The sequence below is a fragment of the Pteropus vampyrus genome, unplaced genomic scaffold (assembly GCF_000151845.1).
Source record: "Pteropus vampyrus isolate Shadow unplaced genomic scaffold, Pvam_2.0 Scaffold22, whole genome shotgun sequence".
NCBI classification, from domain to species: Eukaryota; Metazoa; Chordata; class Mammalia; order Chiroptera; family Pteropodidae; genus Pteropus; species Pteropus vampyrus.
Window position 1 is genome coordinate 12,581,430 of NW_011888803.1, and position 20,000 is coordinate 12,601,429.

General features: G+C 34.8%; 1 protein-coding gene across 14 annotated transcripts in view; it reads right to left on the reverse strand.

Annotated features, from left to right (window-relative positions):
- Positions 1-19,054, reverse strand: part of ZNF644 (zinc finger protein 644) — a 100,674-nt gene extending 81,620 nt beyond the window's left edge. For 2 of the 14 annotated variants that reach the window (XM_011355623.2, XM_023528090.1), the window contains exons 1-2: positions 18,746-19,053; positions 17,357-17,959 (exon numbers count right to left, since the gene is read on the reverse strand). The gene's annotated coding sequence lies outside the window, so the exon portion shown is untranslated. Of the gene's footprint in view, positions 1-17,356; positions 17,960-18,030; positions 18,383-18,444; positions 18,720-18,745 lie in introns of those variants that run through there. The other 12 variants (XM_011355625.2, XM_011355629.2, XM_011355626.2 and 9 more) reach the window with 11 other exon arrangements.
- Positions 19,055-20,000: the final 946 nt, after the last annotated feature.

A 20,000-nucleotide genomic window follows, 5' to 3' on the forward strand; every position in this document is an offset into this window, starting at 1 on the left:
TGGGGGAGAAAAATAAACCAAACACCAGCTATAAGGCTGCTATGTTATTATCAATCAAGGCAGACATTAAAGATAATGAGAAACAATAATGATAAAAGATTCAACTCATCAGAAACATAAAACAATTCTAAATTTGTGTGCCAAGATAACGTGGATCCCAATTTATAAAACAAAAATGGATAACAACACAAGACAAACCTATAACAGCAGTAGAAAATTTTAATGAATCTCTCTAATTAAACCAACGTGCAGAAATTAAATTGGTGGGGATACAGAAGTCTTGAACAACACGATTAGCAAAACTGACTTAACAGATACATATAAATATTGCACCCAAAAAACTACAGAATACACATTCTTTTCAAATATACACAAAATAATAGAAAGTGTTGAAGATGAAATGTAAAGGTACATGGTTTGAAAAGAACGTCTGAATTATCTTCTGAAACTGAACATAAACACTCTCTAAAATCAAGCTATTAAATTCCCATGTATTTACTAAATACAAATGTGTGCATGTGCACACTAGGAGACAGGCACAAGGAAATGCATAGCAGCATTATTCATAAAAGCCTAGAAGTTGTTAACAACCCAAATCTCCATCAATACTAAAATGAGTAAATAGTGGAACATTCAAATAATACACTGTATAGCAACAATAATGAATGAACTACAGTTATATACAACAGAGATGAACCCCATAAATGATGCTGGAAATCAGAGTCCATTTATATAAATCTCATTACTGGGGAAAAAAATATATGGTTCAAAAAATATATTTTTAAATGGTAAAAATATAAAGCAAAAAAGGACTACCATAGAAGGAAGGATGGTAGTCTCCTAGGACAGAGGGAGAGGTGTGATTGGAAGGGGGCAGACTGGAGGATCTGGCAATGTTTTAATTCTCGATTAGGGGGTGATTAAGCAGGTATGCACTTTTGCGTACTGATATTGTATGTTTTTTTCCATGTATTATTACTATGTTTTTCCACAGTAAAAGTGTTTCAAAACTAAAAATATAGACATTTAAGGCTCTAAAGCTTCTCCTAAGTAAGGCACTGGCATTATAGTATTTTGTTTTTACTTTAAAGTTTTACAAATGCATATTTTAAAAATTATTGAAGCTTGTTAACGAAAAACAGTAATAGCCATCATCCTTTGCCTAACTTTCCCACCCTCCCATTTCTAAACAATGCTGTTATAGCGTTATATTAATTTTTCATTGTGGATCTGACTGCCTCCTATGTAACAAAATAACTTAACTCTTTTATATTCCTTCTGTAAGTTCCCCAAATTATAGCACAGCTCCACATTAGAATGGCTAGCTGATTTTTTGACAAAAGTGCAAAAGCACTTTGATGGAGAAAAATGTCTTTTCAACAACTGATGCCAGAGCAACTGGATATAGATAGAGGAAAAAAATACACCAACCTACTCTCACACACTATACCAATATTAATTCACAATAGATTATAGGCTTAAATGTAAAATGTAAAACTATTAATTTTGTAGTAGCAAAAAATCATCAGGATCTAGAGCTAGAAAGAATTTTTTGAAATAACTAAAAGCATAATGCATAACAGGAAAAAATCTGATGAATTAGACTTTATAAATCAGAATCTTATACTGTGAAAGACTCCTTGAGAATTAAAAAATAAGTGATAGATTTGAAAAAATATTTGCAAACTACATATTTAACAAAAGACTCACATCTAAAATATAAAAGAACTCTCAAAATTCAACAGTAAAACATTGGCAAAAAAATCAACATAAAGACATTCAAAAATCATCTCCATAAAACCAACAAGAATACCTGCAAAAATAGTCAGAGTAAACATTTTCCAACCTCTAGAAATTAATCAAAGGTTTGCAGCAATCTGGGGAGAGTTTATTCAAAAAAGATGCCTGAATCTTGATAATACCAGAAAACCGTGTGGCATTTTATTTTGCCCTATTCTCATACTCCCATCCCAGACCCACAGTTTTGAAAGCCAACATTCCACAAGTCCAGTGAAAACCAGCAGCCTGGCAGCTACCTGAGGGGGGCAGAAGAGGGTAGGAGCTCTCTCACCATGCCCCATCCCAGAAGACTGTCACTATTTGACATGTCTAGTGGTTTTCTAGAAGACCCCACTCCCAAAGCTATCTTAACTTGATCTGACTCAGAGCTCAGCCAGTGCAAATAAAGTCTTTTCCCCCAAGGGTGTCTGTCAAAAAACTGAAAGGTAATTGTTTCATATTCATATCCACCAAGGTATTAGATAACAGATGAGACAAACAACAGGCTAACCAAAAAACTTAAAAACTGGGAGTTTAGAAAAGCTCCAGATGGTCACTGTACACACAGGGCTCTGCACATGCTCAGGAAGGACCTGAGAAAGCCCTAAGTGCTTACCTCTGGCTAACCTGGAAGCTCTGCACAAGCAGGAAGTGAAGGGTAAGGCAAAGTTACAAATCTCTTGGCTGAGTGCTGAAGCTGTGCCACAACACACACAAAACCTCTCAACAAAAACTGGAGACTTACAGGCATTTAAGGAAACCTCTGTCCAATCATTAGCTCACCACTAAGCTAACTGAGAGACTGAGGGGGCCTCATATAACAAAAAAACACAAATTTTATAGAACTTAGAAAAACCAGTAAACAAACAACAACAAACTAACAACAACAAAAACTTGAGGAGAGGAGAATATCTGATTATCAGAGCTGTCACATATTTTAAATGTATAATTTTTAACAAACTATGACATTAAAAAAAAAGTATCACACACACACACACACACACACACACACAGTTGTCAATGAAAACTGTCCCTGAGGAAACCCAGACACTGAACTCACTGGACAAAATTTTTAAATCAGCTATTTTAAATACATTCAAAGAACTAAAGAAAACCCATGTCTAAAGAACTAAAGAAAAGTGTGAGATGTCTTATAAATAGAAAATATCAATAAAGAGAAATCATGAAAACGAACAAAACAAATTCTGGAGTTGAAAAGTACAATAACTAAAATAAAAAATTCACTAGGTTTTAGCAGCAGATTTGAGCAGGCAAGAGGAGGAGTCAGAGAATCTGAAGATATGTCAGTTGAAATCATTCACTCTAAGGAACAGAAAGAAAAACAAATGGAAAAAAAAGTCTAAGAAACCTGAGGGACACCATTAAGCATACTAACATACACATAATGGGAGTCCTAGAAGGAGAGATGAGACAGGTAGATTTAATAAAAACCATTAAACACCAAAATAACTCAAGGAACTACAAATAGAATAAACTCAGAGACCTACCTCTAGATACATTATAATCAAACTGTCAAAAAAACAAAGAGAAACCTGAAAAAACCAAGAGATAAGTGACTTTTCATATAGATATCCTCAATAAAATTAATTTCTCATCAGAAACCATAATGACCAGAAGGCAATGGGAAGACATAGTCAATGTACTGAAAAAATAAGACTGTCAACCAAGAGTCTATAACTATCTTTCAAAAACAAAGGCAAAATTAAGACATTAACAGATAAACAAAAAATAAGAGAATTGTTTGCCAGCAGACCTGATGTACGAGAAATAAAAAAGGGTGTCCTTCACACTGAAATGAAAGAACACTATATAACTCAAAAACATCTGAAAAAATAAAAGTAACTAAATTAATGTAAGATAGTATATTTTTAAATTTGTGACTTTTTTACCCCTATTTGATTGAAAAGATGTAATTTTCATGACAATAATAGCATAAAGGAAGGGGAAGGAATAGAGTTATATAAGAGCAAAATTTTTGTATATTATTGAAATTATGTTATGAATCTGAATTAGAAATAAAATTAATTGTACTTCCCAAGGCAACCACTATGAAATGAAAAATATATATTGTGAAAAAATCAACAAGAGATTTAAATGGTACTAGAAAATAATCTATTCAGTACAAAGAAAGGCAATAGTAGAAGAATAGAGGAAACACAACAGAAAAAATTTTAAGACATAGAGAAAACAAATAGCAAAGGACAGACATAAATCGTATCTTATTAGTAATTACATTAAATACAAATTAACCAGACATTCCAGGCAAAAAACAAAGACTAGCAGAATGGGTAAAAAAAAAAAAAAAAAAGAATCCAACTGCATGCTGTCTATAAGAGGCACACTTTAGATTCAAAGACACTTTGGATTCAAATAAACTAAAAGTATAAGTATGGAAAAAGATATATACCATACAAACAATAACCAAAATAAAAAAACTGGAGTGGCTATACTCATATCAGATACAACAGACATTAAAAAAAAATTGTTACTGGAAACAGAAAAGGACATTTTACAACAAAGGGCCAATCAATCAAAAATTATACTAGAATTATATATAACCCTAACAACGGACTATATGAAAAAAACGTTACAGAACTAAAAAAGAGAAATCAAAAAAACACACAAAAATAGTTGAAGAATTTTATACTTCACTTTCAATAATAGATAAAACCAGACAGAAGACCAACAAGAAAGTAGAAGACCTGAACTAGACTTAACAGACATCTACAGAAAACTCTGCTTGACAGCAGCAGAATACACTTTCTTCTCAAGTGCACGTTCTCCAGTATAAACCATATGCTGGGCCATAAAACAAGTCTTAATAAATTTAAAAGAAATTAAATAATACGAATTATGTTCTCTAAACACAATGGAATGAAACCAGAAGTAAATGAGAAGGAAATCTGGGAAATTAACAAATACGTAGAAGATGAGCAACAAACTCCTAAATAATAAGTCAAAGAAAAAAATCACATGGGAATGATAAAATACTTGAGATAAAACCAAAAACATAATAAACCAAAACTTATAGGATGAAGTGCAAGCACTGTTTAAAGGGAAACTTATAGCTATAAATGCCTATATTTAAAAAAAAAAAATCAAAAAAAAAAATCTCAAATCAGTAACCTAACATTGTACCTTAAGAGACCAGAAAGCGCAAACTAAATCCAAAGCAGAGGAAGGAAATATTAAAAGAATAGAGCAAAAATAAATGAAACGGATTAAAAATAACAGAGAATAACCAAAGAAACCAAAAGCTGGGTCTTTGAAAACAGCAACAAAATTGACAAACCTTCAGCTGGGCTGACAAAAAAAAGACAAATTATTACAATCAGGAATGAAAAGAGGATAATTACTACTGACCTTACAACAAGAAATAAGGATTATAAGGGAACACTAGGAACATCTGTAAGGCAACAAATAACCTAGATGAAATGGACAAATTCCTAGAAAAAAACAAACTACCAAAAGTGATCATGAAGACACAGAAAATCTGAATACACCTATCACAAGAAAAGAGATTGAGGGAGTAATGAAAAAACTTCCCAGAAGGAAGCCCAGGACCAGATGGTTTCTGTTAAAACTACCTTTAAACCAAATGTTTAGAGAATTGACACAAACTCTTCTCAAATTCTTCCGAAAAAAAAGAGGGTACATTTTCTCATTTTACAATGCCATTATTACCTTCATACCAAAACCAGGTAAAAACATCACAGGAAAACTAGATAAATATCCCTATGAATACTCACAGAAATCTCATTGTGTGTGTGTATGTGTGTGTTTCTAAAGACATACCACCTGGATCCCTCTGTTCTGTCCCAATCTGAACAGATTCTTCAGACTTGCTTGGACCACCACCTTCCTTGGATGTCCCTTCACCATCACCATAGGTATTCTCTCCACTTCTCTCCTGTACTGGTTCCTGCACCTTTTTGATTTACCATTCATCATGATGGAACCCACATCCTCTAACAACTTCCCAAGATAAAATATTCTAACCACCTCATATGTTTCAAAATTTTAGCCTACTCCCCTCAATTCACAGCAAGGTTCAGAACTAGTTTGAAAATAACTTTCCTTCAGGATTTTAAGGCACTAGTCAATTACTGATTACTTTCCAATGTTAGTGATTTCTAATCTTTTACATGCTCCATACCTGAAAGCATTTAGGATCTTCCATTTCTGGTGTCTGAAATTTCACCATAATGTACTTTCATGAGATTCTGTTCTTCAACCACTATGCCAAGCATTCTACGAGCCCTTTTAATGTGGAAACTCAAGTTTTTGGTTCCATTATTCTTAAATAATTTTCTCTATCCATTTTCTCTCATTCTGTAATTCTTATTTTTCACATAGTGAACTTGCCAAGATCCTAATTATTTTACTTTCTCCTACATCTTTTTCTCCTACTTTGTGGGAGATTTTATTAATTTTATCTTCCAATCTTCCAAGAATATTCTAAAATTCTAATTCTTCTATTAAGTATTTCACATTCTATATTTCTAATCCTATTTTGTATTTTAAATGTCCAGGAATTCTGTGTTTTGTTTTGTTTTCGTAGCATCCTTTCTTGTTTCAAAGGTACAATTATCCCCTTCCTTCCAAAGGTATCAAAAACTGAGTTTTCTTCTTCTTGAACTGTTTCTATTTCCCTATTCTTTTATATAGGGGTTATCCTCAAATGTTTAATGATCCTCAATCTCATGTTTTAAAATGAAACACTTAAAAGTTGTCTAGAATTTCTGTGTTAATAGGTGTCACTATAGGATGATCAGTCTGGGCCATTTCCCTGGCGGATCCCCATCTGTTATTATTTGTTGGTCTTTCTTCCAATAACAGGATGAATTTTTCAATCTCATATTCTGAGATTAGGAGCCTGACGCCCAGTATTCTCAGCACGAGGAGGGGAAAGAAGACTGAGGATGATTCCCAGTTCAACATGTAGTTTATATTCAATTCTCTGGTTTGCAGCATGATACCCTTAACCTGAGCTGTGCCTAGTGTTCTCAAGAACAGAGACCCTCCCTTCAAATATCAGAGAAGAAACTTGAAGGTAAGAGACCCTTTCCTGGCACCAGGTGTTGCTTACTTGTTACAGAATTTTAGGCAATTCTTTCAAGGGACCTGCAGCCAATTCCTTAAGCATCCCAACACTATATAGCACCAACTCTAGGCCTTCCCCACTAACAGCTAAAAATTGTTTTCTCGGATCTACAAAGTTAGTTAGCACTTGTTGCTTTCCAGCTTCTAAAATTTTACTTCTGTGATCAACTTCCTGGTTTTCTTTGTCCTTGATGCCCTATGCCATTTTTTTAAACCTCCAATAGGGATCTGATAGCAAACAAAGTAAATGGTTATTTAATCCACCATATTTAAATGAATATTCATCTCATCAATTTCAATGTCTCATGTCCTTGTTGTTCATTTCTAAATAGTATGCAGTTTGAGCTCCAGTTCCAGTAGGACACAGAGTTTAGTCATCCAAGTAGTTATAATCATTTTGGCTTTAACAACTAGTTTTACTATACTGTAGTCAAAAAATATTGGCCTATACGATTTCTCTTGTTTAAAATTTCAAGTTATCTTTGAAGCCTAAGATACAATTAAAAAAAAAATCAAAGGAATTTGAAAAGAACATGTATTCTCTATTAGAAATAAAATTGACATACATCTATTAAATAAAGGATACTGCTATTCAAATCCTTACAGCTTTAATTTTGGTTTACTTGATTAAATTCTGAGAGGTGAACTTTAGTCTCCTAAAAAGACTGGTGTTACCAATATGAAACTCTACTTCGTGTTTCAGTGCTATCTGTTTGAGTTTATCATACAAAAGTTCAAGCCTGATATTGTTTAGTAGTCTTAATTTTTTATTAATTAAAAAAAACTCCTTTTTCACTCAAATGTTTTGGCCTAGAAAGGTTTTATCCTTTGCTTGATGTTGATGAAACTTAAGTTTTAATACTGTTTTTGTCAATCTTTAATTTTCAATATTTCTGTCATTTTGACTTTGATAAAACTTCTAAAACCACACAGCAAAAATTTTTAATCCTGTTTGGAAAAGGGGAGAGGGTAAATCAATTCTAGTTAAAGAAAAAGTATCAAGCATCAAATTTGACAGGAAAGTTGGTGAATAGGGCTTAGAAAATAAGATGAACCATGAAGGAGTAGGTTGGGCGAGAAATACCACAGTACAGGACCTCTATTTAGAACACCATTTATATTACTGTTAATGGTAATGCTACCATTAAGACATTCACGGACACAGCAAGAGACTTTTGGTTACACCAGTCAATGAGAGTTAGCTCTTATCTTCTCGACTTCTTTCCTTTATGGCTGCATGAGCTGTTTCAGTAGGATCAATGTATATGAACAATCAACTTGTTTTCTAGTCCCCATCCCTTTCAAATTGTTCCCTCTCCTCATGCATGCAGTGAGTTTTCATTGCTTTTCAGCTTGCAGAGACCCATGGCAGCATACACAGGTGAGAATGGGTCTATTTCCAAGAAGTCTGTAGAACGAACAGGTATAAACAGGAAACTATTTAAGAAAAGAGGTTCAGGGCAGGGCTTTCAAACAAGCTTCCTATTACCATATCATTAGGTCAACAGGATAATCAGGGAACAGTAGATAGTTCTGCTGTCATCCCTTTTCACCCATAATATCTATACAGAAACCCCAAATTTCAGAAATGTGGATGAAATCTACTTTCTCAGTGATAGAAGGGGACGACCTAATCTCATTTGCCTTAGCTGATCTGCTTCAAACAGGTAACTTGGAGTCAAATGTACCTCTCTATTTTACTATGTTGCCAGAAACTAACTTCTTTACTATCTGAAGTTAAATCTATTAACTGCGAGAATGGTTAAAATGTAAACTTATAAAAAGACTAATATACCATCTTAAACTTCCAAGATTCTATTAACTGTCAAACTGTTCTACTTACTAACTCTAAAAAAGGTAGAAAAAGATTCTTTAAAATATATTACCTCTATAACTTTTTCATCTTTTTCTAATTCTTCTATTTTAAGAATTATAAGGAATAGTTAAGAACTCTTTTTAAAACTACAGTTAAAAACAAGTATCCTACATCAAAAATATCAAAAAATACTACTGCCCAGAGGAAACTATATATTAGAGACTTTTTTCTCCTATAAAAGCCATGTGTTCTCAATTGTTCTTAAATTTTAAAACAAGTATCTATTTTAAAACGAATTTTAACATTGGTAGTCCAGATTGTTAATTTTTATTACGTCTTGTTTTCCCATTATACCAGTTAGAATGTCTCTTAAACCATGGCTAAAATATTCAAAATACTGCATTACAATTATAAGTTCTTTTTACTATTCATCTCGAATATGTTTTTAGTTCAAAGTACTACCAATTCAGAAAATACTACTATAGTATAATTTTCTTGGGTTTGACTTTGTTTTCAAATCAAACTTAAAAAAAAAAACTCATCGGTTTTTTATAAAACAAGGCAGATGTACCTCAATTAGTGTTAATAACTTACTCTCAAACTGTGTCCAAGTAAATTTATTTTCAATACCTGAAGATAATAAAATTGTTCCATCCTTATTTTAACTTTGCACTACAAACTTTAAAACTACCCACCCTTATGCTTAATATGCCCTCATCCCACCCCCCACAATAATAACCTATACCTGGCCTTTCTAACTTCAATTATTTCTCCAATCATGTTATATCTAGCTGCTAACCTTTCTCATTTTTCATATATTTCTATTCAGTGGCCTTCAATAGAACTCCTTATTTCTAATTTCTAACCCAAATTTCTTTAGAATCCTTCAGCTTGGGCCACAACCTTATCAACTTTATTTTTCATTAAATTCATTTAAAATAGACTCTTCTCAGAGCAAAGAAAATGCTTCCACTCTCCAATTCCCATCTCTCTGCTTTTTTAACATAGCTTTCTTAAGCGACATTCCCTTCCCTCCTCACCAATCTATACATACCATTTTTTTCAAAATTTAGATAAAACTTTATTTTTGCCAAGAAGCTTTATTAATTAATCCAGCCCTACTGTATACCGTTCATATCATTTTACGTCAGATCAGCAATTTAAATGTTTCATGATTAACTGCTCTTCAAGGTGTGTCTCTGATCATGAGATCTTTGGAGCAGTAACCATATCCTTTGTTTTGTATGTCTGCATTCTTACTCCCAGTGAGATGCTAAGTGAATTTTGTATAATAACTAACCCAATTAAAACAAGCAAAGATTAGAGAAAACACGACCACATAAAAAGGTTTTTATGATTACAAATCTCTCAAAACTAAATTCAGATATAACATTCATTTTTGTCAAAACAACACGAAAATGTACCCTTAAGTGTGTTTTTTCTACACACAGAAGTCAGCTATTAATAACATTCTAATTGATTTATTTTTGAAATCTAGCCCCCAAAAAGGTATTAAATCTTAATACTTTGTAGATAATAAACATACTTTTTCAATGTCTAATCTAACCAATTTTGCTTTAGCCTTTTATACTAGACAAATACAAAATCTACATAAGTTGGCAGATAAAGTTTTATTTCTTCAAGACAACTATTAAAATTTTTGGAGCAAGAGGATATTAAGCAAACTTACTACAAATTCAAAAAAAAAACTCAAAAGCATTCATAATCCAAATGTTAATGAGAAAGTATTTTTATGTCCATTTCTGCATAATTTACAAAATATCTATTCATCAAAACTAGGCATTCTAGATTAATCGTGAAGACACGTATTTTCATTGCTAAGTATTTTTTACAACTTTATTGTAAGCAATACATATTACAGGGAAAAAAAAAAACTCCTAAAAGCACCTATTGTTACATACACTAACTACACCAAGGCTTCTGCTGCTCAATATTTATGAAAAACAATGCTGTAACCATTAATTCCATTTGAAAAATAAAACTGATCCAAGCACTAGAAGTGAAAATCATGATCAATAATTCCATTTCAATTGTCAGTTTATGAAGTGTCCTTCATGGATTTTCAATTTTTCAAACTTTTGCGCAACTGTCCGTAAGGTAACATTCTAGTCCTTTACTCAACAATAAATGTCAAAATCTTTCTGGGTGAGAGTGAAGTACACCAATTTATTCCTACCCCTACAATCACAATCAGATATACTCAAATATCTTATTAAGTAACCTGAAATGCCTGAAAGCTAACTTGCGTAACGCCTAGAAACTACTATTAAAGGAGGCAATCCAAGACCTCCTCTACCTACTTCTTGGCTATGTGCCTAGAGAATACTGTAATGAAAGTAAGCCAGACAATAACGTTATATGTAGAAGCAATTCAAATCTCTACATTCTAAACAAATTTTCTAGTCATAAAGCTAACCTCTGACGGGTTACTATCAATGAAAACTAAGGAACATCTCTCTGATATTGACAAAAACCACACTGAGAAAAAAAAACCAGACGGGCCATAGTACCAACTACCTATCATCAGATTTACCTTCAAATTCACAATGCCAAACAAGGATAGAAAAAAGATTAGAATCAATTCTCACTACCCTTGGAAAGAAGGACAAATATACTATAAGCAAGTTGAAAAATAAGCTAAACTTATTAATGGTGACAGAGGTCAGAACAGTTATATTTCTGTAAGGAGGAACAGGAGAGGGCGCAAGGCATCTTTTTCAGGGCAGAAACTGTTATACATCTTGATTAAGGCAGAAGTTACCTGGGTATATTTATATGAAAAATTTCACTGAGTTGTAATCATAAGATTTGAACACTTCTCTGTAAGTTATATCTAAATAAAATATTTTTTAAAAATCACCAATAGTGGTCAAATCTAAAAACTCAAGACAATATTCCCTAAGTACAACTCTTTAGATGATTCACAAGGTTTTTTTTTGGATTATTCCAGAATTTTTCTAATTTTGCCTCATATTAATACACTTAAAAATTCAATAGTCATTCAACTGCTCATGCACAAGACATGCATTAGGCATCTTCCAACATATATCTCACACACACACTATACAAACAAAATCCCCTACAATGGATTTAAACCACTCTATCATCTGGTTTCAAATTATATCTCTCATTTAAATTCCCGTCACTTTACAGGAATGTTGTTCTCCATAATATTCTTTTGTCAGCTATCCTATAAGGCTCAGTTTGAGGTCTACCTTATCCTTTCTTCATACTTGTACAGAACTTACTATCTATATTTGTACTGTCCAATACAGTATATGTGGCTACTGAGCACCTGAAGTCTAACTAGTCTGAATTGAGATGTGCCTTAAGTACAAAACACACTTGATTCTGAAGACTTCGTGTGAAAAAAAGAAAAAGAATAAAATATCTCAATGATGTCTGCATATTGAAATGTTTTGGATATACAGGGTAAACTAAAATACATTAATAGAATTAATTTTATCTATTTTTTTATTTTTTTAATGTGACTATAGAAAATTTTAAATCATATTTGTGGCTTTACATATTTCTATTGGGTAGTGCTCTATTTATAAATGGCTCATAAATTATCTTTTAATATAATGAGTGTAAAAATTCAATAATAAGCTTTTTCCTTTTATAACTTAAAGATTACATTAGGAATTACAAATAGTAACTAAAGAGAATTTAAATATCTACTTACCTTTAATATCATTTTTAAAAGATTTCTAACGAGGAAGTTTAAATCATGTAAAAATATAAGAAAAGTTCTGTTCTCATATAGCCATAAATTGAAAATATCAACTACATTTTACGTATATCCAATTTTGAGGTAAATTCCCACTATAAAGGATAGATATTATTAAACCAGTAGCATTTTTAATCCCAGAGTATTAGTTCTGATTAAACTAGATTATTTTTCTTCTTAGTCACTCAGTAAAGAAAAAGGCAGCTTCCATTTTGACCAATATCATTGTACCAACATCCAGCAGCCAAGACAAAGAGCCTTTATATGGTGGTATGAATAAACAATGTGGGCAATAAGACACCACTTGAAATAAGGGTAGGCAAAAAAAAAATGCTTTTATAATGTTAAGTTTTATAAGTAAAAGATAAAATTTAAAAATTGTATAATTAGGTTAAAGGATATGTAGAGAGAGAAAGACAAGACAAGAAGGCAGAATAGAAAGGTCTCATCTGTAGAATCAAGATACACTTAGATTCAAACTGCTCTACTATTTACTGTCTTTGTGACCTGAGTCTGTTTCCTTGCATGTAAAATGGTAGTAGATATATCACAGTATTATTCAAAGGACCACACGAAAGATGCTTAATTAATGTCAGTCTCATCTCCCTTTCCTTTAATATTAATGGATGCATAATGGTGATAAGATTATGGGTGAATTCCAGCCCCCCTTCGTTTTCCAAACTGCTTGAAAATACTTTTTAAATATATATGAAACTTCTAATACTTCATGCTCACACTCCTCATGTCAACTTAAAATTACTTTTTCTAGCTGCCTTTTACGATTTTTTTAAAAAAATTTAAAATCTGTGTTGGGGGGGCGGGGTAGGTGGTAGAAAAAAAAGTAAAGGGAGAAATAAGTTTAAGACCACACCAGCAGAGACATAGACAAAACAAAGAAAAGTGTGAAAAGGAAAATGGCAAAAGGAAATGCTGTTTAACAAAATTCCCAATTCAGATTAAGCAATGAAAAGTAACATGCCTTTCCAAAATCTAGCTAGTACTGAAGCCACTCCTCACTCATAGCTGGGGGTTTATACGTACATTACATACAAAAACACATGGCCACACTCACTATTCTCTCTACTAATGGTCACCACCATTCTCATGGTCAAAAATTTAAAGGAGAGGGAAGAAATTCAGGATGTTATAACAAGACAAACCAACACATTGGTTGGGAAATAACTTCACTAACATGTACTCATTCCCAAATGCATTTATTCATCAGTTGACAGTCATAAAACGAAACATGTTCCTGAAATACTGAACTGCTCAAACAGGAGAAAGCACAGTGTGATGCCTACCTCTGACTTCCTTTAACACCTTCCCTTTGTAAATACAAGTCTGAAAATGAAACATTAGCAGAAGTATACAAATCCAAATCACTAACAGTTTGTAAAAGTTTCAACTATATATAGAAAAAAATAAACAATGGTAATAATAACTATTATTATTATTATAACAGATAACATTTAATCAGCATTCATTGTGTACCAGAAAGCTAAGGATGTTACATGAATTATGTATAGTATTAATGTTAAATCTACTTGCCTAGTGCCTACATAACTAGCGCCTACCAGTTGTACTTCAAGGCTTATACTTTCAAACCTTATCACATCCTTCCTCTTTATTTATATATACATAATTATAACTACAACTATGATTTTCTGTGTCTGTACATACACCTGTTTGTGTGTGTATAATATTCAGTAAGTCCAACTTTGGCAAGGCTTTTATCCACCTTCCACCCTTTCCCCAATAAACGGTGTTTTGAAAGCAGTAGTTATATTTAACATCTTCCTCAAGAAACTAATGAAAAAGATATGTATTAAGCTTTTGAGTAAAAGGATAAACACCATGGAAGGATTAAAATGTTAATCTTTTTAAAAATTTGATAAATAATTTATAAAATACAGGTAAATATGCTTTGTAAACTATAAATTACTTTAATCCTAACACTTTATTAGGTTTTTTATTTTAAATTATTTGTTTGGCTCTCAACATTTATCTGGGCTTTGTACAAAAAGTCTTAAAACTGTATTGTCAACTTTAATGAATGATATACATAGTTAAAGGCTTAATACCTAAAATCTCTATTAGTCTAACCAACTTCAACTGCACTGTAATCTAGACTAACAGACTTAAATTTCAAGGAACAAATCACATCTATATTTTTCGAAGTTACGCCCAAGATCAGTCTCCAGAATCTCAAATGAAATGGGAAGACTACATAGAACTTATAGACAGAGGAATAGAGATTAGTATGGGAGAGTGTAAAAGAAATCTCTTAGAAACACTAACCTTAATCCAGTCTTACTTTTCCCCATTCAAGAGAAGTGTGCATTGCTGCTGCTTCTGCCCTAACATGCTCCTCCTTCTCTCCCTCTTGAAATCCTCTGCTTTTCTCCTCTCGAAGGTAATCTCACAGGACTTTTGTTTTTCTTGCTAACATCTCTCAACTGTCAAAGGATGTCTTAAATTTAAAAGAACAAAAACATACTAACTCCCCCTAATCGCATTCAGAATTCCCAGTAAATTCAAAGATAGTAACTCTAGTTCAACTTTGGTAGATCTAAGAAAAAAAATTAAACAGTAGAGCATCTGAGGCCCTAGAGATGAGAAAGTCTTTTTCATGGGCACTCCATCTGCCCGAAGAAAGTCTATGAATTGAATTTGGTGTTCTACCTCTAGTTTCAAGTGATCTTTGTCTTTTTGGTTTTTGTTTTTTTAAGAAGGAAAAGAGAAATACTTTAGCCAACCAGCAGGGTGAGCTAGTGCTAGAATCAGTTTGATTATTCTCAATTCTCTCAAAATTCAATGTGTAAATGGTTTGTACTATTAAAAGCAGCTATTTCCCTCTAATAAATATGAATTAAAAGATACTATTCTGTGCTATGTCCCATTAACTTTGTTCAACATTTAGATTCTCCACCTACAAGTGACTTCTCTATACCAGAAAGATTAATAAATGTAAAAACATTATAGCTCTTTTGAATATCCAAAATATTAGACAGTAGCCATCTTTTATCCTGGTTTTATTTTATAGGGCTATCAATTTTTGAAAAAATTAAAAACACTTTTTTTAAAAGGACTCCTAAAATCAGTGTTTCATAAAATTAGGGCTGGATAATTCGACGTACTCATTTCTGCATTAAGATCTGCCTGCAAAAGTAGTCATGAGAAAAGCACTCCTACAAGAGTAAGATCCACTTTTTTTCTTTGGAATAGCAACCTGAGAAAGTCTAAATAAGTAATTCTAAACACTAACAGTGTATTTGGGATGAGAGAAAGGTGAACCTGATCTTTTCTGACAATCACTTTCTCTAAACTGCAGGTATCCCAATCATATTTAGTGACTGTCCTTGTCTCTCTTCTCCTCCTGCTACCCAATCCAGTCTCAATTCAACCACAACCAAAACTCTCCCTTTTATAACATGAACAAAATGTTTAAGGTTTGCAAGTGACAGACTCACTTTATAATTACAAATAATCTGGGAGTAATCCTAATTATCGCAAGACTAGTGTGAAATTAAATCTACTTACTTAGTGTTGAAACTTAAAAAAGTTTATCAACTTCTTAGAAAAATCAGTAACATAAATGTTACCTTAAATGACCCATAAAAGCTTTAGAGCCCCAAAACAATTTAACTGTTTTTGTTAAATTTGATATCCAAATAAGTTAAAGATAACTATGGCGTCCCACCATAAATGATTTTACTACTTGCTGATTTTCCTGACAGATCTTACAGATATACTACTCAGTAGTAGTAGTTAGTCTTAAGTTGTTTTTAACTAGGGCCAGTATAAGAGGCATGACCATTTACACAACTAAAAAGAATTACAAAATTAAAGTCACTAACACCATTGTTTTCAGCATCTATCTCATTTCTTATGTAATAACTGGTAGTAATGGCAGTTATTTCAAACTTTCCGAGTTTATCAAGCTGTTTTTTTAAATTTCTGGGTCAAGATTGTGTTTTTGAAAAGGACAAAATTCAAAAGCAACATTGCTCTGAAATTATCTGAAATGTCTGTTATTTTGAACTGAATTTGTTTTGCTGAAAATCACTTTAAAAACTAAGTCATCCTATCATGTTAAATAAGTTTTTAATTTGTCCCAGAAGTTCTCATTAATATAACAGTTTCTAATTAAGAAGTATTCTCAAACACACTCCCTTGTTTGACTTTTTAACCATTATTAGTTCCAGATAGTCACCTTCTCATCCCAGCAATTTGACCAATGAAAAGAGCAATGGGGTAGAAGTTGAGACAATTTTCCAGACTAACTTAAGCATCTCTGGCCCTCAATAAAGCATAAAAGGTAAGATTAGTTGTTCCCTGAGATTCTTCCACTCTACAACCGTGTAATTCACTAATACATTTTGCCACTGTTAATTTATCTCCCATTTGTTAATACAAGAAGATTGTTTTCTGTTAGGAGAAAAGCTAAAGGGGGGGGGAGGACTTTAAAAAAAGGAAGATGAAAGTTTTAGGTAAAGTTGAAAAGTTAAAATTTCAGTTTGAACACAGATCTAAGTTAATGATCAAAATGTGTTTAAATATACTTTCAATCATTTTAATTTGTTAATGTGACTTGGGCAAAACAAAACATTGGTTGTTTCCAAATTTTGTACTTCAAAGATTAGTTAATACCAATATACAAAGCATGATGTAGCCATTAATGCAGTACAACTTCAAATTGTTAGAAATTCTAAAATTTACACTGCCATATTTTAACAGCAACAGACACGTCATTGCATTAACATTAGTCAAGCCTTCATGGCCTTCATGTTTCACCTATTAATTATAACTTCTTTATGAAAACTTGACTTTTTCTTACCAAATCTGCCAATGCAGTATTGCCGCCATCAAGTTCCCTGGATACTTACACATGGCACTGAAGGCAAAGAGCCGGTTTCCTTTCTTTGAGCTACTTGAGTTGTCTATTTTTTGAAATGCTTTCCTTCTTGCAGGACCAAAAAATGTAACTGAACTACTGCAGAGAAGCAATAATACTATTAATGCAAATCTAATCTATCATCCAGATGCAACAAGCCTGGCATTAGTCAGGACTGGCCAGAATAGATGATGGTGTTTTGGTATTTCTGTTGAAATGATTAATTTGTATACAAAACAGGACCATCATTCAGGCCCCCAATTGTGTTTATCCCTTGTTGAATACTTCTTAATGACCACACAGAATTTGAAGTCTACACATAAAAGTTCTATAACAACTAAATTTATGTCAATATGACTTAAAACAGTTCAAGAAAAGTTTTCCACTAATGTTGCTAAACCATGGATGGATCCCAACACGAGAGTCGTCTGCGGAAGTCTCGTAACAAGAAACCTTTAGCTCCACCACCTAAGTTTCCAATCACTGAGAAGGGTCTGGGACAACTCATCTTCAGGTTCACGGGAGAAGTGGAGCACACCTGCTTTCCTCTGGCAGAGATTAAGCTCCCAGGGACACAAAGGCCAGGGAATCAGACCTGGAGAAGCAAAAAGCTTTAGCTGGACACCCACCAAACCCCTGGCAACCCAAACATTTTGAGCGATTTACCTCTTGCTGTTACTTCCCGGGCACCTAGCGGCATAAGATCTTGCAGAACGGGGGAAGGGCTATGCGGTCCTCGTCCCACGTTAGGGTAGGGATGTGTACAGTTAATGCCAGAGCTGGCGCCCTGGCCAAGCCCGAGCAGCCCCGAAGAGAGAGCTTGGTGACTGCTCTCGGACCGCCCCGTTACTCAAGTGTATTGCAATGGCGACCGCCAGGCTCCCCAAGCCGCCAGATCTGGGCCCCTTCCCCCTACTGCTCACTGGCTGCTCGGCTTCATGTGACTAAACAAAACCCCCAAATCTAGTGCCCAGCTCAGCCCCTTTGTGTCCGCTACCGGATCCTCCAACGCCGCGGTGGAGAAGTCCTCCCCCTACCGCCTCCGCCGAGTCCCGCCCCGCGGCGGCGGCCGCCGCTCACCTCAGGCTCCGCCGCCCCCCACGGCCGCCGCGGCCGCCGCCTCCCCGAACCCGGGGCCCGGGCTCCTTGTGTAGCACCAACTCCGCCTCCTCGGCCGCCGCCGCCATCTTAGCCTGTGCGGCAAAATGCGTCCTTTTGGATGGTTGGGACCCAGCCTAGGGCGTAGCTCCCCCGGCTCAAGCGCCGAAGGCCGGGTCCCCCAACTTCTTCCGCCACCCTTAGTCCCGCCGCCGCCACAGCCCAGAGGCCCGAAACCCACTCGGGTCCCGGCGAATCCGACCAAATAACCCCTGAAACTCACAGTTTGGTGCCGTGTGCGTCAAACCGGGGCGACGTTGGGAGCGCGCGGCGTCCCCGCGTCACACGCCGCTCTGTACGCTACTCGGCTCCAGTGGCCCCCCTCCGTTCCCCGCTTTTCGCCTCCGGGCCCCGGTTCCCACGGCGCAGGCGCGCTGCTTTCCCGCCTCTACCGAGCTGCGGACCGCGGGGGTGGCCAGCGAGGAGCTCTTGGGCAGCTTCGCGCTAGTGGAGCGTTTGGGCCAATTAGACAAACGGGGGAGCAGAAACAGTGCACCTCTGTTGTCGGGTGCCAGAAACCAAGCAAGGTCACCTCCCCCAGCGCTGACCTAATCACTCTCAAGGAGGTTCCCGCCCCAAAGTAGGCACGCTCCAAATATGGTGGTGCCCAAACTCTGCTAGACCCAAACACTTAGGCAAGCTTAGGCCCTTTAAGGTGGAACAGGCCCATATTTGATTTCCACAATCACTAGCGTGCCAAGATTCCTTTTCTTTTCATAATGTTGAGGAAAACAGCTAAAGAACTCAAGATTGCCATTTACAACTATAGAGTAATGGCAGAGGAAGGTTTGGATTCCGAAGGGGACCAATTATTGCAAGATGCTTGATGGCCAGGCAAAGCATCAAAGGTGGCATCTCAGTCAGCAGAATACTCTACCCTAAAAAGTGCCCTGGGTTTGGTGCAATTTGATTTTGTGACGATACCTTCTCCCTGCATTACTGAATGTGCCGAGGGTCTCCAAATTAAAGTTATACAAGAAGCACCTGAGATACTGGTTAACCCTTCAAAGAATCAGGCCTCAAGAGACTTCTGGAAATCTTCGTTTTTAACAAGCACCCACCACAGGAGTCTGAGGGCAGAGTTTCACACTTGAGAAACAAGGATTAGAGGCTGTTTTTGTCTTTGCTTTTGAAGTGAACAAACAAGAAATTGCTAACATAGCTTACATGAACCAAAAGATCCTGAGCAATCTACCAGTCCTGCCTTAATAAATTCTTCGGCTTTTCTGAATCTCTGTTTTCTCATTTAAAATAAATGAAAAAAGTTTGCATTAGTTTAGCAGCTATCATAAACTGTGCTCCTCTAAACCCTCAGGATGTTATTGACATTCAGAGGAATACACTATAATTACACTTATTTGAGAACAATAAGAAACATTCTCTTTCCTGTAGGATGGTACATTCCACCATCATTGCCAGCAAACATAGTTTCCGAGCAACATATATTTATACTTGCTGCATTAGTTAATAATAATAGC